Source organism: Lutra lutra, chromosome X (assembly GCF_902655055.1).
Source record: "Lutra lutra chromosome X, mLutLut1.2, whole genome shotgun sequence".
Taxonomy (NCBI): Eukaryota; Metazoa; Chordata; class Mammalia; order Carnivora; family Mustelidae; genus Lutra; species Lutra lutra.
The window spans coordinates 16,047,522-16,053,521 of record NC_062296.1 but is presented as its reverse complement, the minus strand read 5'-3'; positions in this window follow the sequence as shown (position 1 = coordinate 16,053,521).

Sequence of the window (6,000 nt, the reverse complement as noted above, 5' to 3'; positions counted from 1 at the left end):
CTGTTGGCCACACTGCCCTGCAGCAGCCCGACCCCCCGAGAAGCTGTGTGCGGTGCGGAACCGAGTGCTGGAGAAGCCTGTTGTCCCCCTGGGGCCCACTGTGCCCGCTGCCCAGAACCAGGAAGCAAGTCTTTCCGGCCACGTGTCAGGCGCCCCCTACAGGCAGACCTCGGTCACACAGGCCAGAAGAAAATGGCGTTTCTAGGAACCAGAACATTTTTTAACTACCAACAAAACGTTTGAGTTTGAAGCTGAGACTGTATCAGTCAAATACTGCCCCACTGTTTGGATGTAAAGAGAGGAGGATTATTTGGTCATCATAATATTGAGGAAAATTAAACACATTTGTTAAAGATTTCTCTACAGAAATCTGCTATATTGGTTATTCTTGGAGGAGAAACATTTGAAATATTTCTTACACATAAAATGAAAGCAAGACAAGACTGCTCACCATCGTCCCTACTATTCAACGGTCCCTACAGAGCTCCTGCCTGGCACTTTAAGATGGTGACAGGGCTGTGCCCACTGAGCTAGTTCTCAGATTGTTCCATGACGGCTGATTCCCAGAAACGGTGCTTTTCAGGGCGTCACCCGGCACGTCAAATAGAGGCAATTGTCTGGGAATGGGAATTTGAGGAGAGCTCCAATCAGTTTAGTCCCCTCCAGTGGCTGACAGGTCGCTGGTGTTCCGAGCTACTGTGGATGTGAGGTCCTTGGTTTCAAGGCCACCATGGAGCTGAGTAGAGGGCAGTAGGAACAGTGCTGGTGACAACAGCACAAAGCTCATTCTCTCTATTCAGGTGGAGCCATCATTCTTGAGTGAACGCACTTCCGGTTTTTACCGGGCTTGGGTTAATTTGCACAGTTCTGAAACCAGTTAATTAGGCAGTATTTTCCTGTGTTTTCATTACCTGTATGCTGGAGTGGATTTTCACAAGCCCTGCCTCCACCAACCCAGACATGCCTCCTCATATAGGTTACATCTTAAATGAGGTTTAACTCCACTTCATCTGACTGTAAATCATTTATATTGCTTTCCTTTTTGTTCTGAAAGGAAACTAGTATAGTCAGTGCCTGCATATTATGAAAACTACCTGTAAACCAAGCCTCCTGAATTGCTTCTCTACACAACTGGTTCTATGAAATGCACATGAGGGCAGGGGTGCAGATTCAGAGAGTGTACTGGTTTTTAATTTTGTGTAACAAATTACCCAAATTCACTGGCTTCAAATGTTTTCCCAAATATGGTGGGTGAAACCCATTTCTTCCTTCTTCTATCATTATCTGTAGCTCCAAATTCAGGATCATCTTGACTGGGGTCTCTGCTTCAGGGCTTAAAAAGCTGACATCATGATTGTGGCCAAGCCAAGTCATACTGTGGAAGGCCTGCGGTGACACTGGCCTCCATTCTCTGTCAGGATTATAGGCACAACCCAGTTTCCTGCCACGTGAGAGTATCGTCCTAGTTTTCTAGAAGGCCGTGAGCTGCAGGCCACTCTCACCTCTCAGAGCTTGCCATCAGGTCTCCCTCCTGTGGCCCTGTCATCTTAGAGGCAGCAAGGGCACAGGCCACATTGTCCCCATACAAAAATATGCTTTCTTGCAAATGTTCAGTTTCATACAGGATGGTTGGCAGAAGGTGATCAAAGTAGAAAACAGCAGCTGAGTATTATGGAATGAAATTGGTGGTTGACATGTTGTGCACAAAATAATTGATCTCTTAAAAGATCCCAGGAAATGACTGAAAGTCCAGATGCTTTAGAATATTGCAACTGATTTGAACTCATAGGTTATTATAACATTGACACTATATTTCTATTTTATACTGTTGATGTAACTGCTAAATTAGCTGATTATAAAAAAACTTCTGTGTCATCTGTCTCTTATAAAATTAAAAACAAATGTTTCATGCTTCTGGGAAAATATGTTAAATGTGGCATTTGTTGAGAATAAAAGAAGCAAAATGTGTATGTTCTTGCCTCTTGATTGTACACCAGATTTGACTCATCCCAACCAAAATTTCTGATTATTATGTATGTTCACAATAAAGATAATGTCACAACAGTAAAGAGTTTTATTGACTTGGTTGAAATGAAGAGAAAAAGCTGATTATACCCTAGCGGATAAAAATTTTCCTACTATGGAAGACGATGGCACTGGCATTAAAATGCTTCGGCCAGGGACGCAGTAAGGGACCAAGTATGACAGGTACATACAAGTGTGCATAGAGGCCATTATGGCTGCAAAAATGATTGTGACAAATTTGTATCCTGATGGGCTCAATTTTTGATGAAAACAACTGGACGAGTAATATCCTTTATGTCTGTGAGAAAACTATATTTAAGTACAGAGACATGATAAAGCATCAGAACAATGCAATCAAGAGATTATTGCACACAAATTAGAGACTTCCACAGAAATTTTGTAATGTTTATTTATTTGAGAGAGACAGAGAGAGCATGCATGCTAGCAGGTGTGGGGAGGCACAGAGAGAGAGAGGGAGAGAGAGAGAGAGAGAAAATCTGAAGCAAACTCCCTACTGAGTCCATGCATGCTAGCAGGTGTGGGGAGGCACAGAGAGAGAGAGGGAGAGAGAGAGAGAAAAAAAATCTGAAGCAAACTCCCTATTGAGTCCAGGGCCCATCGTGGAACTCCATCTCATGACCCAGAGATCATAACCTGAGCCAAAACCAGGAGTCAGACACTCAACTGACTGAGTCGTTCAGGTGCCATGAGACTTGTACAAATTTTTAAAAGGTGTGATATCAAATGACATAAAGACATTATACCAAAGCAAAAGCATATCATCAAATGGACTACAATCTCTTACATAACTTATATAGGTGGGATGATATTATTTTTTTTATTTTTTAAATTTCTTTTCAGTGTTCCAGAATTCATTGTTTATGCACCACACCCAGTGCTCCATGCAATACATGCCCTCCATAATACCCACCACCAATCTCACCCAACCTCCCATCCCTCTCCCCTCCAATACCCTCAGATTGTTTCTCAGAGTCCACAGTCTCTCATGGTTCGTCTCCCCCTCCAATTTCCCCCAACTCCCTTCACCTCTCCACCTCCCCGTGTCCTCCGTGTTATTCCTTATGCTCTACAAATAAGCAAAACCATATAATTGACTCCTTCTGCTTGATTTATTTCACTTAGCATAATCTCTTCCAGTCCTGTCCATATTGATACAAAAGTTGGGTATTCATCCTTTCTGATGGAGGCACAATACTCCCAAGTATATATGGACTATATCTTCTTTATCCACTCATCGTTGAAGGGCAACTTGGTTCTTTCCACAGTTTGGCGACTGTGGCCACTGCTGCTATGAACATTGGGGTACAGATGGCTCTTCTTTTCACTACATCTGTATCTTTGGGGTAAATAGCCAAATAGTGCAATTGGAGGGTCATAGGGAAACTCTATTTTTAATTTCCAAAGGAATCTCCACACTGTTTTCCAAAGTGGCTGTACCAACTTGCATTCCCACCAACAGTGTAAGAGGGTTCCCCTTTCTCCACATCCTCTCCAACACATGCTGTTTACTGTTTTGTTAATTTTGGCCATTCTAACTGGTGTAAGGTGGTATCTCATTGTGGTTTTGATTTTAATCTCCCTGATGGCTAGTGATGATGAACATTTTTTCATGAGTCTGTTAGCTGTCTGTATGTCTTCATTGGAGAAGTGTCTGTTCATGTCTTCTGCCCATATTTTGACATTATTATCTGTTTTGTGTGTGTTGAGTTTGAAGAGTTCTTTATAGATCTTGGATATCACCCCTTTGTCTGTGCTGTCATTTGCGAATATCTTCTCTGATTCTGTGGGTTGCCTCTTTGTTTTGTTGACTGTTTCCTTTGCGGTGCAGAAGCTTTTGATCCTGATGAAGTCCCAAAAATTCATTTTCGTGTTTGTTTCCTTTGCCTTTGAAGACCTATCTTGAAAGAAGTTGCTGTGGTCGATGTTGAAGAGGTTACTGCCTATGTTCTCCTCTAGGATTCTGATGGATTCCTGCCTCACATTGAGGTCTTTTATCCATTTCAAGTTTATCTTTGTGTATGGTGTAAGAGAATGGCCAAGTTTCATTCTTCTACACATAGCTGTCCAATTTTCCTAGCACCATATATTGAAGAGACTGTCTTTTTTTCCACTCTATATTTTTTCTTGCTTTGTTGAAAATTATTTGACCATAGAGTTGAGGGTCCATATCTGGGCTCTCTACTCTGTACCACTGGTCTATGTGTCTGTTTTTGTGCCAGTACCATGCTGTCTTGGTGAACACAGCTTTATGAACAAAGAAGAGGAAGGTAATAAAGCTCTACAACCATAAACCATGACTATATATAAAGCCATTTGCTTAAAAGGGGGTCTATTCCCTTGATTTCATGAATGAAAGAAAGTAAGTTTGAAAGTGTGTTTGATGACTGTGTAGCCATAGCAAAGATGGGGATATATTTCTTGAGTACCCAGTGAAGGGAAGATAAGTATAGAACTTAGAAATGCGCAAATCACCACATGATAGATTTAATTTTTAAGGGGGGAGTACATATCAAATAGAAATTAGGGAGTAAAAATGTACTAATTTCACATTCAAATGGAAATATTTCAAATTAAATGAAGTATCCTCAAAGCCTGGAATTCTAAACAGAAAAACGTTACTCTGTATGACTACATCTGATTTATAAAAAGAAGCTACTGCTGTGATTCATAAATGTGATGACAATATAAGTTCTGTAGAAATTTCATTTCTAGCTATTAGTTTAAAGCGGAGACAGTATCTGGACTTTGTAACACATCAGAATTGTGTTTGGATCTTAGAAATCTGACTTATGAATTTTCCTTTGTCCACTCTTGTAGAAATGCAGAAGTAGTCTTGAGATTTTTATTGAACAACACCAATCACAGCAGCATCCTGCAAAAGAACTTACACTAAGCTGAAGTTAAATAAAGATCATTAGAGATCATCAGTTGGCAGGAGAGGTTGGCACACATGGCAATTTGCTCATCAAAAAAGACATTGGCAAAGAAGTATAGGTTGAAAATATGATTGATGAGTTTGCTACCATGAAAGCCAGAAAGTCAAATTATAGTAAATTCTATTTGGGCACAAAAATATTCAAACTGAAAATAATATCGTGAGTTAAGGTACACGTATCTTTCAATTTTATAATACCTTTTCAATGACTTTTGAAAGTATACTTTCACTTAATTATGTTACTTCCAGTAAAATTAAATAGTGTTATATTAGTTTTGGATATACAATATAGTGATTCAAAAATTCTGTACATTACTCTGCTCATCATAAGAGGACTCTCAATCCCCTTCACCTATTTCCCCATCTCTCCACCCCCTCCCCTGTGGTCACCACCACTTTGTTCTCTATCCTTAAGAGTCTATTCTTTTGTTTGTCCCTTTTTTCTTTGTTCATTTGATTTGTTTATTAAATTGGACATATGATTAAATCAAATGTTGCTTGTCTTTCTCTGCCAAGTGGACAAATAAGATATGGTACATAATACTGAGGGCCTTACTTTATTTTTTTAAGATGATATTTATTATTTGTTAGTGAAGGAGAGAGCACAATGGGGGGAGCTCCAGGCAGAGGGAGAAGAAGGCTCCCTGCCGAGCAAGGAGCCCAAGGCAGAACTCAATCCAAGGACCCCAGGGTACTGACCTGAGCCAAAGGCAGATGATTTACAGACTGAGCCACCCAGGTGTCCCCCGAGGGTCTTACCTTAGATGGGGTGACACAGTGCCTCTCTGAGGAGGTTGCATTTAAGGAGAGATGGGAGGATGACAAGATGTGAGAAAAGGAATTGAGGCAGCAGGAAGTCCAGCTGCAAAGGTCCCCAAATGGGTGCAGGCTACCATTTGCAGGGAAGCAGGAGGCCAATGTGGCTGCAGAGCAGGGATGGGGAGAGGTGGAGATCTCGAGTATGTTTGGACAGATGCATGACTCTTTTCAGCTGCCCCATTCATGATTGCATTTGTCAG